Here is a 21,819-nt window from a genome sequence, read left to right on the forward strand (position 1 = left end):
AGGGTGAGAACAAATCCATGATAGGGGCTAGACAGAATGACTGACTTTTCCATAACATCATTACTATGGTTGCATTGTTAACGATGCTATTATAGGGCTGCAGACCCAAACACATGGGTGATGCATAATCTAAAGCCCAAGTTTTTTCAAGAGCCTTTTATGCATGCAATAAATGAAGGGTAAAATTTTTCACAATCAACCTTTTCTTCAAAGAATGAAATAATTTTACTCAAACAGCAAAGATGCCATTTAAAATGTGCAATCAAACAATTTTATCTAGCAGACCACCCCAGTGTAGCACATCTGCATTCTTATTTTTCAAAGGAGACAACTAGAGTAAGAGTAGAACATGTTCATGGCCAGACTGTTAACAACAATGCAAGCTACAAGCAGCCGTTCTTCACTAACACTGTGCACTGCTGTCTCATGGCTCACCCCAAATGAAGAAACAGTCTCTTCCAGACCCAAAGCAAAGCAATTACTGTACACTCTCCAAAACATTCATTGCTTCCACAAAATGTAACTTGCTTTGCTCGTGTGAAGTGATTCACAACATATGTGAAATGAGGCCAGACTCTACAGTGTCTGCACAGGTCTGGTCATGCAGTAAGTCACTGTCAAATGCAGACTGACTTCTTAGTCATCCCAAGGCCACACGGAGTCTTAAGATGGCCCTGAACACTGGAAAATAAGGGTGAAAAGAGTCCTTAGCGATGTTGCCTCTTCAATGACTACATCATATCAGATGATCTTAAGGAGGGGGAAAAAAAAAAAAAAAAATCAAGAAATAATAAACTATTTAGTCACCTAATGAAAAGGTAAAGTTATAAATAAATATTTATTACAGTTAAGCATATTTAAATATAAAGTCAGCATCAGAAATCCATCTTAGCCTGATTATAAAACACTGCAGGAGTTCCAATTACCTCACTGCCAGCTCTAGTTTTAGAAACATTACTGCTGAGTGGAAGATTTTTCTCCCATACTTATTCCTGAAGTCTCTCATCCTTCTTTGCCAGAACAAATAGCTCCAAACCTTACCATTCAGAGAATAACAGATTAAAAAAAAAATTCTGCTATGTCACAGCAGAATCACAGTATTCCTTATCTAAGCATCAGAATCCAAGCACTTCATAATGTAAATAATTTAAACTCAGATGATTTATTGAGAGAAAAAACCATAGGCTCATCAATTCCTCTGTCTGTCCAATGTAGCCAGAATATCAGAAAGAAAACTGAAGCAAGTACATCTCCAATTAAAACCACAATGCTTGTGGAGCTGTCAGAGGAAGTTCAGATTCTCTCAACAGCCGCGTTTTCTTCCATCAAACTGGAGCAGAAGCATATTATCCAACATCCTTGACTGCAAAAATCAGATTTGACTTTTTCCCTACAGGCAACTCATTAGACAAAGGTCTTTGTGACTTCAGGAAAATTGCAAGCCAAACCTAATGGGATGAAGGTTTTTCCGTCAGACCAGAAAGTATATCCCAGAGAAGAGCCAACTGCTTTTATTTTTACTTCTTGCCAGTAAAAACAAAGAAACACTAGAGACCAAAATAAAGACTTGCAGGAAAAAATTCCAGAGTTCCACTGCATTTCCAAGCAGCTTAAGGAAAGAAGGGAAAGATGTAAAGCTTAGTTTTATGCTTAGTTTATTTGGAACTTTGTGGCAAATGCTAACAAAGTTATTAATACTCAAACCTTAGTAACAGCTGCCAAGCATCTGCAAAAATGTATTTAAAAAAAAAAACACAAGTGTTCAATTCTATATTCTACTCTTATTTAGATAAATGCATTAGGATGGGGCATATACAAGACATCTCATATATATGTAAAATCCTCCTGTTTTCTGGAATTTAAGCCCTTATTCACACAGGAAAGGTATATACTCAACTCCGCAGACAAAAGCAAGAACAGCTCCACACTGAATTCCCTCTCCCTTCAAATACATGAAAGAAATTTTGCATCAGCAATAAACAAGCTTTTTAGATCACTCAAGGGACAACAAAACCTCACAATGATATGACTGTGCAATTAGTTGTGCTATCCACCCCTAGATAGCTAAAATCAGTAACTGCAGTACAGGTACCCAGAGGGAAGGCTTTGTTATCCAGCCCTTCATTGCAGATATTAAGCATCTACAGATTAGGATAGTTCATTTTATTCTGAATTAAACTCCTTAATGATAGTACCAGATGCCATTTAAAATACCACCACTAGCATATACAACTCTGCAAAATTAATTTAATCCTCATGTTACAGATCTCACATGAGAAAATATAAACCATTCAGATCACAAAAAAAAAGTATTGAAATAAATCTTAAGAATTTTTTATTTTAATTAATCACTCTACCCAAGATAAGTCTAGTATTTGACTACCAGGGATGGCATGGGCTTTTGTAATTTGTCTGTAAAAACCAACTCTGAATTTCCAGCAACTATAGGCAATTTAGTCTACCTCTTCACCTGCTCTGTCATTTGAAAATTTCTCTAGGATCTGAGGACCTCATATTTCACAAGACAAACTTTTCCAATAGCTACTTTTACATTAACAAGGCAACTCATAAAAAACCCACAACCACCAACTATGTAGCAGACACAAACCATGTCTGGAGCACAGACACTTCTGATGATTTAAATTATAAATCATCCAAGACTTTACCAGATCCTGTTAGCTTCCCCATCAGTAAGTAAATGGTTACTTTCCTTCAAAATTAAAGTTCAGTTCCTCTGATCATCTATGTCAGTAAGACTCAATCATTTCACTGTTTGTGGAATGCAAATATAAAAGCGCCATGAGCAAAGCAGTTTATTAAAAAATGTAAATTAACAGATTGGAGTTTTTCATGGTGTTTGTCCAGCTCTAACATTTCCCAGCATCACACAAGTGAAACAAGAAACAGTATTAATTAATGCTTGAGGACTACTTTGATTTAAAATACCAAACAAGTATTCTGAACTAGAGATAACTCTATGTCAAGGAATCCTGATTGTGACTGGCCAGTGAAATGAAAAGTTACGTATGTGAAAATAAAATAATTGAAAAGTAGATACACCTGCTGAGATTGAAAAGTTGTTTTAAAGGTATTTTAGCACTTTTGCTCTCTCTCAAAGCCTTACTCATCACAAAAGTTGTGAGGAAAGTACAGCATATACTCCTAGCTTACTTAAATTCTGGGAGAGGAAACTCTGGCTGCTGCCACAGAAGAATACAGAGTGGAATTTCTCATGCACATACCCACCAAAACAAGTCATTACTGACCATTTTACAGAATATGGGGTTGAATACTTTGGATGTGAAAATATACTGAAAAAGAGATTGAGTATATACTTAAAAGAATGACTCACCACAGGCTTCATGACCCAACACAAAAGCATCTACTTTGACCTCAAGAGCCACAAAGACAGCATGGAACTGGATATTTTAAATGCACTGATATGGGTACAGGGACAAAGGTTAGAGGAAATGAAGTGTGGGAAGAGTCAGTGATTCTCACACAAAACAGGCAACTAACTATGCCTGTTTTCAGAAAAGACCCATCTTTAGGAAAAGATGTGACATGCCAGCTTCCATGTATTTTTGCTCTCATTTTCTTGCTGTTGCCTTGCACTATTCCAACATAAAACAAATGAGTTTGAGCAAACAAAAACCTGTCATTTTAGAAGAAATCGCAATTTTTAGATAACCTTAGTTGTGCAGAACAACAGGTATATAAACATTCACTCTGATCTGCTATTTCTATCCCTTTAAAAGATAAACAGAACTGATACTAGCAAATTCTTTCTAACAGCAAGAATAGTGAAGATCTGGATTGGACCGTTTGTTTCTAATCTGTTCTTAAAGCGCTCTGGCAATAGATAAATATGTGTCAGAAAAGAAAGCTTGGATGTATATTGCATGAAGTGCACCAAAATCCCTTTTCAGCCAAGGCTCTTCTAACAATCTTTAAATTGGGATTGTTTCGCACACATATCATTGGCATCACAGGATAAAAATTGTATAGACCTCAGAAACAGACTGATGGAAAAACAAAGAAGGAAAACAAGCACAAAAGAACAGACACAAGTTTCAAGCAAGTATCAGGATATCAGTGGACACCGCTCACAAAACCTTGTCTGGATTCATGAAAGAAAAAGAAACAAAAATAGAAATGACAGCACTCTCCTGCCAAAGCATCCTCTCTCTGGAGCAGCAGATAGCTCCTTTGACCGGTGCTAACAAGTTTTAAAGTTGTCTGAGGCCACAGATGAAATATGTAAAGATACTATAGGGAAAGACTACACCTAAAACATGAATAAAAAATTTTACGGAAATTGGAAAAAGACTGTAACTATATGCTCTTACAAGGCACATACCAGGATTCCCATCTCACCACCAAGAGGGAAAGCACACAGAAATTTTTAAAATCATACAAGAACTCATATACTTCCATGGCTCCATAAAAGAATTAACTTATATCAACAGCTGAATGTAGACAAGTTAGAATAAAGCTTTACCTATCCTCATCTTCATTCTCTAAAGGCAACAGGAAATTATGCTATTTAGCATCATGAATGGAAAACAAGGGAAAAAAACCAAAAATTGCATAAGCCTACTGGAGTAGTCTGACTGCTCTCCAGGTTTAAGCAATAAATCAGACATCGAGAGACGCGTGTGAGGTATGGGAAGAGGCAGGTAGAGAGCACATTTCTGGAACGCCTGTGGCATACATAAAGAAAATACTTAATTTTGCACCTGAAGTAGGATTGAAAAGAAAGAAGCCATGACAGCAGCATGCCTAACTATCCTAGGCTGAGTGCTCAAAACAACAGGTGAACAGTCACAATATTTCATGTGATTCCCAAGCCACTTCCAGTAGCCCGAACAAATTGCTGTGAGGACAGTGGCTAACTTCTTCCTACTGTCTTACTGATGCTGCAATCTCTTCTTTGTGTCTATCCTGTCATATCATAGGCAAGAAGTCAAAAGAAGCCAAGGGAAAATAGCGACTAAGAGCAGAGCATCACTGCCTAGAGCTTGGAGCCAAAGAGCAAACAAGAACCTGGGAAAAGTGTGACTAAGACCTACAATAATCTGCTCTTCCAACTTCCATCTTCCACAGCTGCTCCTTAGATGCTGAAAACAAGGAACTGCAGATGGGAAACATGCACAAGCTCTGCAAATCAGAGTTGATCTACATACACAATAAATTTATTCCTAAAAGATAATGTCTTTTGAAAACAAAAATCTTTTCAAATAGGCTGAAGACTGAACAGACACGAGTGTGGAGGTCTCGCATGTAACACACAGTCTCAAGCACTTATGTTTGAAAGGATTCCTAATTCATGTTTAGTTATAAATGTTCTGAAAGATATTTGGCATTCAGGTTTGAGTATTTACCATATTTAGCAAACAGCAAAGATTTATACTGCTTTTACATTTCTTTTTGATGATTTCATTTCTATATATATTTGTTAAGTAAATATGGTTCCTCTGAGCTAAAGCATAAATATTATCCCAATGCCCCTATATATGGGTAAAGAGGCATAGCTGGTTTAAAGAAGGTTATAAAGGAAATCTCTAAGAGCTAAGAATACAACTAAACTTCAGAAACAGCCTTTAAAATGCTACCAGTCTTAACCCTTTTATCTTGGACATCTCAACTAACTGTTAGTCATTGATTGGTTTCAGACATCTAGAAGTAGTTGTGAGAACCTGACTTGAACACACATTATGCAATTCTTACGACAAAGAGAAATAAAAACTAAAGTCTGTGTGATCCTTGACAAAAGCTCAGTAATGCTCCAGTTTACACAGCACTAAATACTGGGAAAATAGAAAAATATTTGTATTTTCAGAAGGGCTACAACATAGATTTCACCTCAGTATAACATCATAATCCGAAGTTCATTGCCTTGATTGGAAACAGACAAAGCAAACTGGTGGAAAACAAGAATTTAGGCAATACCCTGTCTTTTTTGATTTGTGGAACCTCGACGTTTTACAACAGAAGTGCAGGCACAGTGCTGCAAATTCAGGAAACTTACTTTTCTTGGTTACCTTTTGCAGCCTGTTAGAGTGAGTGTATGCATTACCTGAGGATCCATTACTACATTTAATCCTAAAAGTTAGCTCAGGGGCTTTTAAGTTAGACAACTGTCTTTTCAGTCACCAGCACTCCCTTTTCATTTAAAAAAGGCCCTCTGAAAAAGCACTCATCTGTATTTTGCTCCTCCCCACATCTCCCAGAACAAAGTCAAAAAAACATGACATTGCATTTTAAACATTACATTTTTAAAAGCAGAAAGTATTCAGCTTTTATGAAGACTTTAACAATCATATTTGAGCTTACGGACTTCCTGAGATAAAACATTTATTAGAGTAATGGAAGCTTGGCTTTCCTGGTCTTTACCAGTCTCCCAAAACAGCTAATTCCCACCCTGGAACTGTTTCCTGACCTCTGAAAAGGGTCATGTATGTATAACTGTAGACAAAATATGCCCATGGCATTCCAAAGCTCCATTGTAAGCTCACTAAAAAGAATCCTGCAGGTTCAGTCCGCACCTCAACTGAGCTTTGTTTTTCATGATATCCACTCCAGAAGAAACCCTTAAGTAACCCAACCTTTAAGTAACCCTTACGTGGCTGCCATAAGTAGCACAGACTGATTCATCAGTAATGAGTACATAGTTCTCAAAACAGGCTAGTCACCTCTCCCATTGCTTCCTGATAAGTAACAGCAATGAGTAAACCTCCGAGAGCAGGTTGCAATGTGTAAATAAAGAGTCCTGAGAGACCACAGAGGACTACTGCACCAGACACTACTTAATATCTCCCATCCACAGCATAATATGCCTAGGTCTTGGAGTTTAGCATGTAAAAGACAAATAAAAGGAGAAGCCTATTATTTGAAACTATACCAAGTCATCAAGCTAATTAGAAAAGACTGTTAGAAATTTCAGCTCATAAAAATTGTATTTTTTGTACAATTGAAGTACGTTTCATTTACAGCTAACAGTTCAATTACCAAGAAGCAGACACATTCATTCACTTCACACTGAAATTTTCCTCTACTCAAGTATCCATGTCTTAATCACTATCAACTTTTATTTCTATTTAAAATACCTTTCTCGGTAACATTTCCTAACATCACGTGATAATCACACATTTTATACATAAATATCTTCTAACCATAGAAAAAATCTGCAGATTCCAACTAGTTGTGCTAAGATCCACCCAACAAAGATCCACCCAGCATTAATGGGCAAGGCATGTGTCTAGTCACCACATTTTCTCTGTTGGCTGTTCCTGCTCAGTTGTGGAGGAAGAAAAAGGAAACAATGTGAGAAAAGTCCACATTTTCTGCTCTACTGAATTAATCCCACTTCCATAAATCAAGAAACACATCTCTTGTATCCTTCACATTTAATGACTCACAGACTGCTTTAGACTAGAAGGGACTGCTGGAGGTCATCTGGTCCCAACACCTACTCAAAACCTAAGTGAAGGTCATCTTTATGGCAGACACTATGATGGTAGACCATCTAGCTCAAAGCTTCTGGCCAACACAGAAGTAAACCAGCAAACATCCCCACTGCTTTTTTTTGTTAGGAAGGCTACCGACAGCTGAAGAAATAAGCGCTGTTTATTCTCAGGACAGTGACAGTGATGAATAGAAGACAGGACATAAAAGCAGTTGAAAAAATTCCTTACAATGGCCACAAGAAGAGAGAAGAGGAGTATCAGACAACACCTCTCCCAGTCCTGACAGCTTGAGGGACAGTAGAATAAAGAGACAATTCTTCTCTCTACCACCAGAACGGAGATGGAAAGTTTTCACTTTATTCATCTATTAATTAGAAAAATCCATCAAGAGCAACCTTAGCAAGGAATCCAGGATCTTCTCTCCAATTACTGAAGCTAGAGCTAGACTTCCAATATCATACTGCCCCTACACAAAAAGATTCCCTCACTCTTTGTATTAAGCTCAGATTTACTCTCAACTCTGAGTACAACAAGCAGTATTTACCCCGATTCAAACCATTTCAATAAATTGTAAAAAACAATGACAAGCTGTCATTTCAGAAAGGAGTTACATGTTAGGTTCACTACACAAACCCAACTTTCAGTGATTTCAAGTAGGTTTAATTCAGTAGCAGTTTTAAGTAGGTTTTTTTTCTTTTCTTCAAATGAAAAGCTTAGTTTGGGGCTGCTGTGCTTGCCACTCTGCTAATTAGTCCATTTGTTCAATATATTCTGTCCTTCAAGTGGAGGACACAGCATAATGAACTGCATACAATTCCACAAGATTACAGGGACAGACAACTGAGGGACCAAAAAGATACTGTAACATCAAGCTCCTCAAGCAAAATGTAAGTTCTCATTTTTAGCCTCACAGAGGATATACTATTATTTGCATGACAATAGCAGTTTAAAATCTCAAAAGAAATGGGAGTGCCCACTATATCAAAAATTGAAGAGACATTCTGTGCCAAAGCTAGATTAAGGTTCACAAACTAACACTCATGCCACTAGTAGCATGCAACCACCTTCATAGCAATATGCAAGCCCTACCTGAATAACCAAATATTTCCTTCTTACTACAAGTACAGCAGTTCAGACTTAAGGGTGACTGCTGCCACAAGTGAGGCTGGGAGCTATTATGTTTGAAGGTAGATCCATCTGCATGAAAGAAAGGTCACAAAAGTCAGAGGCAGAGACAAGTGAAAAAATTGCCAGAGAACTCACTGGAATAAAGAACCCAGGGAACATTCAGGTCTCTTGATTCCTTCAAGAATCAGCTAGCTGTTTGACCATACTGCAATCTCAGAGTGGTCATTTAATTCTAAAATGAAGGCTAGAAGCACATTAGCTTCATCTAGTGATTGCAGAGACAACATCACTTGAGACAAATTCATTTTTACAATGAGAACTGGCACCTGATGTCTTAATTTCTCACTATGGCTTTAAAAACTAGATCTTATCAACCTCTCTGCATCCTCTCATCGATATAATTTCTTTCAACTCCATCACCTTCTTCCCACATGGCACCACCTCCTTATGGGTTTCAACAAGCCTTCCATAGTCTTTGAATTTCTCAAAGGCAGTTGTCACCAATCATTGTTTGTCACTGCAGTATTTAACACAATACACTTGCAACCCCCCCATACGTTCAACATCCAAAAAGCAACTGATCTGTCAACTATTTCACTGATTTGTCATTTCTTCTCTATTCCTTCAAATAAATTGCCATTCTAATTCCTTGTCAGCTTTGCTGATGTACTGTCTAGCTTCTTTGGGGTGATTACTTTGCATTTCATTTATCTTTTAAGCACCAAGTTATTTAGCAGTAGAAAGCCACAGCAAATGCCAGGAAACTTGTTTCTCTGATCTGCAAAAACCTCCAATTGCTCAAATTTCTGTATTTTTAATTACAATGGTATACAAATACATCCACAGCAGTGAGATGCTACCAAACAAGTTCAGAACCAAAGACACTTACAAGCCTCAAAAATGGAGGTATGACAGACACATTTCCTATTGTAAACTGACAACTCATTTGAGTAAAATTTATCTGCATATGACAGACTAGCATACCTTTTTCAGGATAACTTTCAGTTAACATATTATTGCAAGGGTGCGTATCACCATCCTGCCTCATCACTTGCCTAGTCTTCTATTGGTCAGTCACCGATCCACATTCACACAAGCTGGAAGGAAAAAACCCAACCATGCAAAAGAGCTATAGACCAGTAAGTTCCTACATTCATATAGCATTATTTAAATGTCTCCATAAAAAGTCAATTATAGACACTTATCTGACAAACATTACTGACGTCAGTTTTGAGAATAAAGAATTGTGCATCGATAAAGAAAAAACATTTTTCTAAACATAATTCCCAGAAGTCTCTAATATTGACACTGAGATAAAAGCTGCAGTTAGATTTTTTTAAAGTTTCTAGCCTTTACTATGCATTTGAAATCTCCTGTCTTCCCACTCTTCCTAACGATAAAAATTTAAACCCTTTGTGTGTGCTTATTTGCATATCAATACTTACAATACTCTTCCACATAACAGCAATGCAAGAACATAGACTTTAGGAACACGTTGGAAAGTTTCTTGTAATCTGATATTTTCTGCATGCTTTGCAAACCCTTCTGATAAATGTCTTTTCTGTAATTCCCTTGAGAAACACTTTGCTGAAATGGCATTGGGACAGAATGTATGTTTTTACAATTGGCAATAAAATTAGGGAAGTAACTTACCTAAAAAAAAAGAAACCTAAACTTTTAAAGTATTTTCCTATAGAGAAAATGCAAGTAAGCCATCTATAACAAGTTCACATTTTTTCATACTTGTTATGAATTTTAAGTTTTTATAAGGTTAAGACAATATTAACAGAAAAGGCTTCTCAAGTAAGGAAAGTGTCTTTGATATTAGGATGATTTTCATATCACTGCTCATTGAAAACAATTCATGTAAAGTCACACAGTCTAAATTTAACTTGCAGTTATTAATTCTATGGCTTTTTACATCCAAATGTAAACAGATGAACAATTAAATTGAATCTTATGTCAAGACAAAGACCACTTTTGTTAGTTTAATACAAATACTTGCAAGATTTTTGTACTTTCAAGAAAGTTTCCTGGGCTAGAACTAAAAAATCTTATTTCCTGTCTGTAAAGCTGCAGTATACCCACATACACAGGCTAGAGGGGATGATTGTGATCACCCAGACTGACCCATCTAGCATCGGCCACCTACCCTCTGTTAAAAAAAGAAACACAAAGGGGAATTCAAATCTACACGATGGTTACCCAGTCTTGGTTTAAAGACTGACAGTAACAGACGCATCACTCCATCAGTTGTCCTACATGGTAGTTACGTACACAATAAATTTGTACAACTTTCTATTGTAGCAGTCACTTGGATTTTGTTATGCTTTCGCAGGCTAGACCCTATAACCTAAGAACCTATATCAATAAATTCTGATTAAGTTGTTATTTGATAAATGTATCCTTTGAAGAAATTCAACAAATGCAGCACCTGCATTCATTTTTAGGACTGAATATGCCTTTAAATAATTTTCGGACTCTGATCTTTTTCCAGTGTGCTAGCAACCCTTTCTGAATTCCAAAGGTAGCTGTAGTAAGTGCCAGCTGCAGAAGACAACATGTATTACTACCTTGCCTGTTAGACTCATCTGTTCTTATACCTAAGGCTTAGTTGCCCAGAGCTTAACTAAATGCTAATGTTCCTGGAAAATCAAGCTAAAAAGCTTGATTATCCAGTCACCTCCAACTCTTCAGTCACCTCTTCATGTCACTGCTTCCAAGGAGGCCTTCCCCTGCCTATACCTGTCCCAAGGTATACTAGTTTAAATGTGACCAAATATAAAGTCTGGTTTGCTTGAGCACAGTCTTTAAAAACAAAAAGCTAAACCAGGTTAGTAAACCACAACTATTGAAAAAGCAGTTGTCACATTACCTCTCCCCAAGTAACCAAGAAGTTTTAAACTGATGCCATTTTGTTCAAAGACATCAAATTTCAGAGCAGGATGAATCAGGCACTATTTGTGACTTTAAACTGACATTTAAAAAGCCAGGGATCACAAACTAATATGATTCAGAAGCTTTTTTCTGCCTTTCTTTTTCCTACACTCAGAGCTTAAAAAAAAAAAAAAAGATTTGTGCTTCCACATTTCAATTAAGTGTTTGGAATCACTGCAATCACCAAAGATAACTTGTTGGACTCATTCTGCTGGTAGCACATTGTAAAGTTTTCGCATGACATCAAGAGAAGCATTCAGAAAGGTCACCTGCTTGCATGAAGATAAGTCAAGTGCTAGAAGGTGCAGACAATAGCTCTCCACTGCCTAAGGCTACAGTTCTATGGCAGCCTAAGCCTATTTAGCTACTAACTACTCATATTGCATCATCTTCAGCCTGGCACCTCTGTTCACTGGACACGTCATGTGTTTCAGCATGCTAAAGAAACAGAATAGCTTTTAGTTCATTTGTCAAACCAGTTTATGCCAGATTAAAGGATGAAATGGCTCAGCAAAGGATCCAACAAGCGTTGCAGCTGACAGAAGAAAAAGGGATGCAAGTAGCACAGCCAAGAGTTAGCAACTTACATTTCTAGAACCCTATAGCCTGAGATTCAGCTCTCTCACTAAAATTCTAGTGGTGTCAGAAATGAAGAACGTTTGAAACTATTCCAGTAACTGAGGGCCCCAAAATAGTCATAAGTGGGAGGAAAAACGATTACCAGAAAAAATTAGGATTATCTCATAAGCTGACTTGACATTCTCAGGTTTTTTTTCTTTCAAATCTAAAGCTAAACATTTATTCTCCTGATGAAAGCTGAGATTCTTTCCCATGAGTCTGGAAACAGAACTTGAATTCCACAAATTCTGATTCATTTGTTCTAACAAGGGATACTTACTACACTGGCTCTTCATATCGTATATGAATTGCAGCAAATATACTTTATCATCTTAATTAAACTCAGCAGAAGAGTAGTTAAAGTCTATTCTGTCATGCTTCCCACATATTGAAACAGTGGGAATTCAGTCAAATATTGGTTATCTTGATTTCATTTCATCAGCAGCATGAGTCATGTGCAATACCAACTAAAGTATACTGCAGTAAATGCACCTCGAGCCAGAAATCTGCTCCAAAGGACTCTAGTATGGTTACCTACAATAGTAACTGACTAGATGTCAGGACTGAAAAAAACCTGCTATGCCATGTTTTTTACATAACTACACTGCTAACCAGGCACACGTGAAGAACAGTTTTCCTGTGGTTATTACTTGATTTTGCATTGGCAAAGTTTAAACTCCAACGGAAACAATAAGCACATTATATCTTCTAACGCTACACTGCCTCCATGAAATTTTCCACATTTCTCCCAGTTTATCACTGCTTTGGTACTCTGTTTTGAATCACAAACCTCCAGCGCCTGTTTTAGAGCCCTCCCTTGTTGAGACAATCACAAACATTCAGACCCAAGCAGCAAGAACTAATGTAAAACCTACTCATTAAGAAGGAGAAATACTGATCCTTCTCATCCTGAAGGAGAAATAAGAGAATTCCTATTCATCCTGAAGGAGAAATAAGAGAATTCTAATATGCCTATATAGTTCAGGACTTTTGGAGACTCTGAAGATTTGCTCATCTGCTCTAGAAATCCTATACAATTTGTGATTAACTAGATATTCCAACAAGATGCTTGTGTATTTGAAGATATGGTAGCTTTAAATGGAGTATCTTTCTACAACAAGTCTTAAATTTTTCATCCTTTAGGTATCCAAAGATGTCTTTGTCAATGTGCTGGACAGGTGAAAATGCAAACAAGGAAGATTACACTTATTCTTAAAAGTAAGCTGTGGAGAAGTGAGACATGAGAGGAGCACTGCACCAAGGGAAAAGGTTTAGAATGCCAGCAAAAAACACCCAAAAAAACCCCAATACCCTTAAAAGTAAAATGTACACTAAGCTTTCCTCTCTTACCTTTGTGTGCCATTTACCCTGTAGTGGGAACATTCCCTCCCCGCCCCCCAGTCTTCTTGGCAGAAATGTGAAGTTAGCAAACTCCAGATTTAAAAGTGTGAAAGAAGATTAACAGTTTACTGTTTTCAGTACTTTGCTTGGTGTTGATCTCCGTTGTATAGTCTCCTACTATTACCAGAACTTGTTTTGCCACAGCTCTCCACTGCTTTTCCAACTACAGAGACTGACACTTTCTCTTTCCATATATTGTCAGGCACAGCATATTTTGAACACTAGTATGGGACACTAAATTCCATTACATCAGAAATTCAACCTCTGATCAACAAATAATTATAGCTCCAGAGTCATAAGCCTGAGATTATTACTTAGCCTATTCTTACACAAATGACAAAGACGGTCCATGCTTGCAAAAACAAGTTAATTTGCATTAGTGATGTTGTGTCAGTTACTAGTTTTCAGCAAACAGTACTCCAAAGTTAGAAAACAACACACCATCTTATGTCCAATGCTTTGAAACAGCAGCCAAGGGAATTCCAAGGAAACAAATTGTTTCTTTCTTAAGCAACAAACACAAAAATTCACAGAAAACACTAATTAATGTCATACCACTTACCTGAAATATAAGGAACTACAGAACAGCCACAGCTAAGTCAGACCTGCTTTAACCACCATTTGGTTAAGACTGTCTGAGAACCCATCCAACTAAAGCAAGCAACCATACTGCAAGCTTTTGTACATATTTAGGTCCCACCATAATAATAATAATAAAAAAATCTTCCTTAGTCATCCATTAAGCTTGTTTTTTTAAAAAATCCCCAAATCTCTCTCATTCCCTGCACTTGCTGGGACATCTACCACATCCAGGGGACAAACCAGGTAACAGTTACACCATCTGAGTAGCTAGTAACCCACTGCAGTTTAACTTAACATCACAAATAGTGGCACCTAAGGGGATTGTCCTATTGCTCCCACAAACCACATGTCTGTTTCTCCTGAGCCAGAAGTGATGCACACAAATGCAGCAAGCTGATTCAGGGGGCTAAAGTGGAAGCAAAGCAATGCTCTCTCCTGACAGTAACATCCCCCGAACTGCTGCATAATCAGGTAAGCATCAAGATAAAGAAAAGGAACAGAACTGGCCTTTCAGCAACTGTTTATTGTATCAGTACAGATCCAGAGCAGCTAAGGTTGAGTACCCCCTCGATATCATACAGTTTTATGTTACAGTTAAACCATGGGCCTTACCACTTCCCCATCTTATTATTCCCACTCTTCTTCACAACCAGCCACACTCGCCTCCCCCATGCATACACTGGTGTTCATACAGACTGTTTGGTTTTCAACTGTCTGAGTCCTTGAACTAATTTACCAGCTAGATAAAAAAAAGTTTTCAACTCATACACTCTTCGAAACAGTTTGCCAAAAACATGCATGAGCACTAGCATCAGAGGGCAACAGCAGCAAAGATTCACTGGCTCAAGGTCTTTCAGAATTACACCCCCAAGCAGAAAGCACAAATCATATATACCAGCACTTACTTAAAGGCCTAGCAAGTTCTGTAGATGACAAATACTTTGAAGGGCAACTAAGAACACTTTGTTGAGAGTTTCTTTTCGCTGCAAACAATCCCTCAGACGCCACAGTATAATTAAAGCTACGAATTTATCTTTGGTTTATTGTTGTGTTCAAATATGAAAAGTAAGACCTTCCCCTGGTAATTCACTAAATTGCCAAGAAATCCTCTGTGTTCTGCACTAGTTAGCGGAAGAAAAAAAAAAAGGAAAAAGCATTCAGAAATAAATTCTGCCAGTCTTAAGTCTCTTGAATTCAATTAATAACTAACACTTTTCACTATCCTCATTCTCTTATGTACTTCACACATTTTTATGATCAGTAACAAAACTTTATGCCACTCAGTCTTTTGACTAAAGCAACTCCTCCCATTTTCATGCTATCGCAATTTTTTGAACTACAGGCTAAGGGTGTCAGCTGCTCACCTCATTACTTATCCCAGCCATAATGCCCAAAAGACAGATTCCAAAGTTTTAGATTCCCTTTTACGTGAAGAAGTAGTACGAACAATCCAAGTCATAAGAATTTCAGAAACAGTGAAGTATAAGGCTTATTTTTTTATTCATTGTATGCCATGTAAGATGTACAGTCCAAAAGACTGAAATCAGTCAGCCAAAGACAGCTATTGCCCTAGTCTCCTGCAAAGGAGACTAGGATTCATTTGTTTCTAGGATCAAAATCATTAATAAGCCTCTTTGAAGACAACTTAGCACAGCTTCCATTTAACATATTTACTACTAAAAAAACCTAGCCAGTAATGTTCTTAATGTCATTTCTGAAAGACAAGTTTTCTTCAAAGTGCATCAGCATTTGTGAGATTAAGGTCAAGGGAACAAGGAAGATTTCCTAATAAATTTAGAACTTAGAAGTATTCAGTTATTCCACTGTAATTGGTTTTGTTCCCCTGTAACACAGGATGAAGATTTCTCCCAGATAAACAGTCATTCAAAACTAGCTCTAGCTGCAATTCACCAAAAGCTGTCCTTATCAAACTGTTATCAAGTAGCCCTTCAGAAACAGAATGTCAGTCTCAGTCTGTCACTAATACATAGGTATGAACAATGCAAGTTATTCCTTCAATAAGAATTAATCCTCTGTGGGAGGGTTAATTCTTAAATACAAAAAGCTTGTATACAGAAAGCTTTAACAGATACATCCCAACAATCCCATCATAGAAGAGATTATTACAAGGCTAGTCTGTTTTAAATTGATTACCACCTGACCTACCCCACTATGAGTAACACTGGCAGTGCATGTACAAACTCATATCCAGTTGTTTTGCCCTCAAAACTCAAAGACTGGTATCAGACTACACATAGTAAAAACTAATGGCTGCCATCTGAGCTAATGGCTGCGCTGCTGACGCCACTGGTAAAGGAACAAGCCAGTTCTGTAGTCAGACAATAATACAACATGGCCAACATTGCAGATCTTGCCACTGGAGGCTGACCTACATTACTAATAAAAGTTTTAGTTACCACTTGCACTGTATATTTCAAATAGACACCAGCTAGCTGTAGCTGCTTTCATGAGCAAATCCACTGGGGAAAATAATAGTGGTTTCTGAAAACAAACTGTTCTTAATAAATTCATACCTAGTGAACACTTAGTGTTGAAGTGTTTTTATACATCCCTCTTTATCTGTTAAAAAGAACTGAAGTTTAACAGTTCCCATGAATGCAAGAAATATTCCCCCTCTCTTTGTAAGGGAAATCATGGAAGTAAAAAAATAAAAAAGCTTAAAGGAATGCAGAAAGCAACACAGTTTTGGGAGCTCTCCAAAGCCAATCAAATTATAGATAGAAAGGGTATTTTATTAGGTTACATGAACAACTAGCAAAACCAAAAAAAGAAAAAACTTTTATTCATTCACCTACTGTCCTCGAAAAAGTACATGCATGTTCCCTTGAGCTACCCTTCTCTCTCACAGATCATTATCAGAAGAGTATCCCCATTATTCTAAGTGCAGCCTCTTCACCTCTGCTCTAACCGTTTCTCACAGCACATGCCACAATACTCAAAAAAATCAGCACAGCTCTGTGTGCACTTCAGTAACGGTGAGTGGGAGTACTTAAGTTTTTCAACCACAGCCTGAGGAGGGCATGAGGTACAGCAAGAATTCAGAAACCTATACCAGCTTGTCTTAGTGAAACATGCTCTAAATTTGCCTGCAACCTTTGTCCCAGTCAGTGGTAAGCTTGAAAAAAATCTCATCCAAGAACTGGGCCTAAGACAAACCTTATTTAATCAAAGAGAAGCACTTACTATGGAAGGCTGAGCTTGCTTTGGCAGGTGAGAAGGTATACCTTGCTAACTGGGCACACCTTGATACTAAGTGACCCTTTATTTAAACACATTGTGAACAGAGCACTGATAAATAAAGTTTACAAAGTTAACTTGAACACATTAGTTCACAATTTTCTTGATTCCTGTGCTCTGATACTAAGAATAACTGTGATGTGAGTACAAAGCAAAAACAGAGCTCACCGTCACTGCTTTCATTCAGAAGTCTAGGAGCACTGGGGAAATTAGCACGTCTTCTCAGTTCTCAGTGCAGTCCCTGGCCATCAGACACAGAAAGCCTGGGCTTGTTGAGGGAAGATGTCCTGCAAGAACAGAAGATGGAAGACAGTAAGAATCTCTCTCCTCTTGGTTGCTTTATTGCAAAGTACTAGAATTTGTTATAGTCACCTCCAAACAGTCAGGTACACATAGAGGAATTGAACCCTATTCTCAGGTACATAAGAAACATCCCTGTAAGAAACATGATTTTCTTTTCCCTTTTCTGAGCCATAAATGGTGTACCTGTCACGTTACCCTCTATGTGCCTCACCATGAGCAACCAAAGGAAAAAAATATTCAATTTACCATCAAGGCAATGGGGTTAGATCACACAATCTTCAGTTTTTCTATTTTGAAAACTGCTAGTACCCTATACAAAAGCTAACTTAATAAATTTAAGGCTAACCTGAATACTCTGTTTTAGCCACCATTTCTAAGCCTAGTTCTCCTTAGAATTAGTAATCTCAACTTCTATTTCAAGACATGACAGATTTCTAGGGACAGAAAAAAAAATTTAATCATTTTCTCTCAATTTCCTGGACTCTAAAGTTACAGTATTTGCCAGCAATTGGTATAGTTCTAGAAATGCAGCGCATCTCATCCCTTCTAACAAGCACATAAGGTGTGCGAGAAAACAAAAAAGATAAAACAGCATTTCACTAATATCTTTAAATACCAGATAGTTTGTGTCCGTACACATACGGCCTGGATTTAAAAAAAAAAAAAAAAAAAAAACACACAACACAAACCCCCACAGATCATTAAAATAAATTCTTTGTTTTCAACAGCTGGTTGTGTTTATATTCTTATGAAATTAAGAATGATCACTTTAGAATAACATACATAAACTTGCTCGAGCACGGTTCCCCCAAATTCTTGTGCCCAGTTCTGTCACTACACAGCCTTAGCCAAGCTTAGTCCACCTACACAACTTACTTTCCACAGGACAGAATGATGTTTTCAAAGCTTGAACAAGACTTTACCTGCTTAAAAAGGCATTAACTGTAAACCAACGAAAAAGTTTCCCCTGCAGTGGCACTAGCACTGACATGACACCCAGCTTCTATTTGCTTAGAAAAGAGTAGTCCTAACCAATTTTGAAACCTAAGTGCTCTAGAACAGTGGTCTCTAAAGTGGGCCATACATGCAAGACAATCCACTGAGGTGTGGGAAGAAAACATTTTTTGTAACATTAATAAATAATATTTTTAAATTGTGTTTGTTTCACCTTTATCTTATCCTTTCTTAATTTCTATTTTTGAGTATGTTTTATAATATATATATCAGTACAGTAGTACCTGTATATAACTGATAAATCAATAAATATACATATATTGGGGGTGCATGCAAAAAAGTTTTTTTTACTGATAGGCATGTGCAGCCAAAAAAATAGGAGGCCAGTTCTCTAGAAAGCAGAAGCTCCCTTTCTCTGTGAACAAGATTTTCCTTTCTTCTACTGAGTAAAAAAGAGGATTTATATTTGTCCTGCCTTCCCTCATTTTCCTAGATGCCACTAAGTTAACACTAAGATATGCAAATCTTTCTCACTCACAAGATGATTTTGGGGTTCTTCCCTTAGAGTATCTCCAACAGCCAGCTCCACATCTACTCCTAGCTCTCTTCAAAGGTCCAACACCGTAACAATACTAATCAGTTTCACTTTGATCCAGGCAGTGAGGACCAGGCCAGTTTCACACTAGTGCTGGTATTTCAGGGGACTTGAATGAATGGCGCCTCACAAGGCACGTGGCTCCAGTGTTTTCAGTTCTAGGATTGGGGCTTTTTTCGCCACCTCAATGATAAGAAACTTAAGTTCCCCAAGAACAAGCAATTGAGCGTGAAAACCTATTATTGGAAAGAAATATCGAAAAACGATACTATGATAAATGACCTGCTTGACAAGGGAACAATAACCCGAATGGGGACATACCGAAACAAGAAATAAATAGAATTAAGGGGCCATCAAATATTATTATCTCTTACCGCTTTGCGGGAGCCGAGGGAAGAGATGAGGGTCATAAGGAAGAACACAGACAGCCAAGTGCCTAGACCCTCACCCAGCTCTTCCCCCTCACCCAGCGCGAGGTCTGGCGGATCTCCCCTGCCCCCTCACCGGCGGGCCACAGCAAACAGGCAGCCCGCCGGCAAGCTCGGGGCGCGGGGACGGCGAGAGGCCGGCAGCGAAACCTGCCAGGCCTGGTGGCTAGGGAAGGCCAGCCCCGGGCCGCCGGCAGCGCCGCGAGGGGGACCGCTCCCCGCCGCCCACCGCGGCGGGAGCGGGGCGCCCGCCGACCCCCTTTCCCCGCCCTGGGCAAGGAGAGGGGGAGAGGAGACGGGCCTGCGGCCGCGGCCCTCCCTACTGACCTGCCGGAGGGCGGCTCTCCCGCCGGGCCGAGGGGTCACCTGGTGGAGCTCGCTCCCCTCAGCCCGCGCAGCCGCTGCCGCCCCCTTCACGCGCACGGCCGCCTTACCGCTCCCCCGGCCCGCTCGGATCTCTCCGCCCCAGCCTCCCGCCTCAGCGCGGCCCTCTCACCTCCCCCGGAGGAACCCATCGGGATAAAGCCGGGCCGGGAGCACCTGCCACCCCCTCCCCCCCCACGCCCAGCAGCCCAGCGCAGGAGTTCAAACAACACACCGGGACTACTTTCTCTGCGCGGGCGGAAGCACACTACCCTCTGCGCGCGCAGACACACGAAGCGCTTTTAAAGGGCCGGGCGGCGCGCCGAGCGCGAGGCACGCTGCGAGTTGTAGTCTTCCCGTGCCAGCCCCGCCCACCTCGCGGCGGCTCCTCCGGCCGCCAGCGGGCCTCGCACCACCCGCGGCGGCGCCGCGCCCCCTCGCTGCTCCGCAGCCAATGGACGGCCTCGCTGCGCGGCCTCGCGGGCGAGGGGGTTGCCCCCTCCCCTGGCGCGCGCGCGGGGGGCGGGGCGCGGGGGGGCGGGGCCGGGCCGCGGCCGGCGGCGCCCGGAGTTAGTTGTTGCGCGCGGGCGCGGCGGTCGCAGCCCCGTCCCGGGAGTCGGTTCCTCTCCGGGGCCCGGCGGCTGCGGGAGCCGGCCCTGACGAAGCCTCCTCGGCGCAGCCGCCGCCTCCCCTTCGCCGCCCGCCCGCCCGCCCGCGGGAGGCGCCGCGGGGCCGGGGAGCCCCTGCCAGGTGAGGGGGCCGGTCCGAGCCCGGGGCGGGAGGGGGCTGGCGGCCCCCCTCGCTGCGAGGGGAGGCTGGGAGGTGGTGGCGGCGGTGGCCTCGCGCCTGCTCGTGCCCTGCCCGCGCCGCCGGCTCGGGTTTCCTCAGCGAGGCCCCGGGCGGGGGGAGTGAGAAGGGGCCCCGGCGCGGCTCGGCGGGGCGTGAGGGGAGCGGCCGGGCGCAGCCGCCGCCTGCCCGCTCCTCCTGAGGGGATCCTGCCGGCGCCCTCCCCGCCCCAGCCTGCCGCGGCCCCAGTGGGCGGTGCTGGTCGTTACTGCGCCCGGGGGTCCGGCTGGCGCCGGCAGCCCGCCCCGGGGCCCCCGCGGGGCCGTGCGGCGCCCTCGCCCCCAGCCGCGGTGCTGGGCCGCCGGGTCGCCGCCGACAGCCCCCGGGGTCCGCGGCGGCAAAGGGCGCTTTCTTCTGCCTACACCTCGGCTGGAAGTTTTGCGACGTGATCCTGCGCTAAATATATTGTGCCTGAGCCTGCTGGGGAGCGCTGGGCGGCTTCGGAGCTGACACCTTCTAGGAATTTAACGACGATAAAGCCGCTGTAGGTGCCAGGTGGATGCGGTCCCTATCGGGGCTCTGTTATTACTGTGTATTCCTGGCATAAAAGGCTTTGCGTGTTAGCGTATACGTGTGTAGCTACGTTCCGTCCTCCTTTCAGGCTTTCGGTGCTTCCTTTTCTCTTGAAGGTTATTTTGGACTTTTAGGTGGGTCCGTCTGTTTGCCTGTTTTTATTGCGGGTGAAGTTGAGACTAGACTGGAAAGACTGGGATTTGCGTTGGGACAGCAAGTGAAACGATGTAAATACATTGCAGTGGCTAGGTACTCATAAGGCAGCTGATGTCTGTAACACAGAATGGCCAGGCTGCTCCTAGGTGAGCATGAGGAGGAGGAGCATTGCCTGGTGGATCTCTGACCTCGAATTTAATAGGGGTTCACTCTCAGAGAACATAATTTCTGTTTACTTTTGGTCTTCGGTGTTTTATTTGGTAGAGCT

At 40.8% G+C, this 21,819-nt stretch overlaps 2 protein-coding genes across 13 annotated transcripts in view; one reads left to right on the forward strand and one right to left on the reverse strand.

Annotated features, from left to right (window-relative positions):
- Window positions 1-20,398, reverse strand: part of HMG20A (high mobility group 20A) — a 45,138-nt gene extending 24,740 nt beyond the window's left edge. For 2 of the 5 annotated variants that reach the window (XM_075505707.1, XM_075505702.1), the window contains exons 1-2: window positions 20,001-20,129; window positions 17,562-17,680 (exon numbers count right to left, since the gene is read on the reverse strand). The gene's annotated coding sequence lies outside the window, so the exon portion shown is untranslated. The other 3 variants (XM_075505704.1, XM_075505706.1, XM_075505705.1) reach the window with 3 other exon arrangements.
- Window positions 20,399-20,587: 189 nt separating this feature from the next.
- Window positions 20,588-21,819, forward strand: part of PEAK1 (pseudopodium enriched atypical kinase 1) — a 143,352-nt gene continuing 142,120 nt past the window's right edge. For 7 of the 8 annotated variants that reach the window (XM_075505695.1, XM_075505696.1, XM_075505691.1 and 4 more), the window contains exon 1: window positions 20,595-20,786. The gene's annotated coding sequence lies outside the window, so the exon portion shown is untranslated. Of the gene's footprint in view, window positions 20,787-21,819 lie in introns of all 8 variants that reach the window. The other variant, XM_075505701.1, reaches the window with a different exon arrangement.

This window comes from Mycteria americana, chromosome 6 (genome assembly GCF_035582795.1).
Source record: "Mycteria americana isolate JAX WOST 10 ecotype Jacksonville Zoo and Gardens chromosome 6, USCA_MyAme_1.0, whole genome shotgun sequence".
Lineage (NCBI taxonomy): Eukaryota > Metazoa > Chordata > Aves > Ciconiiformes > Ciconiidae > Mycteria > Mycteria americana.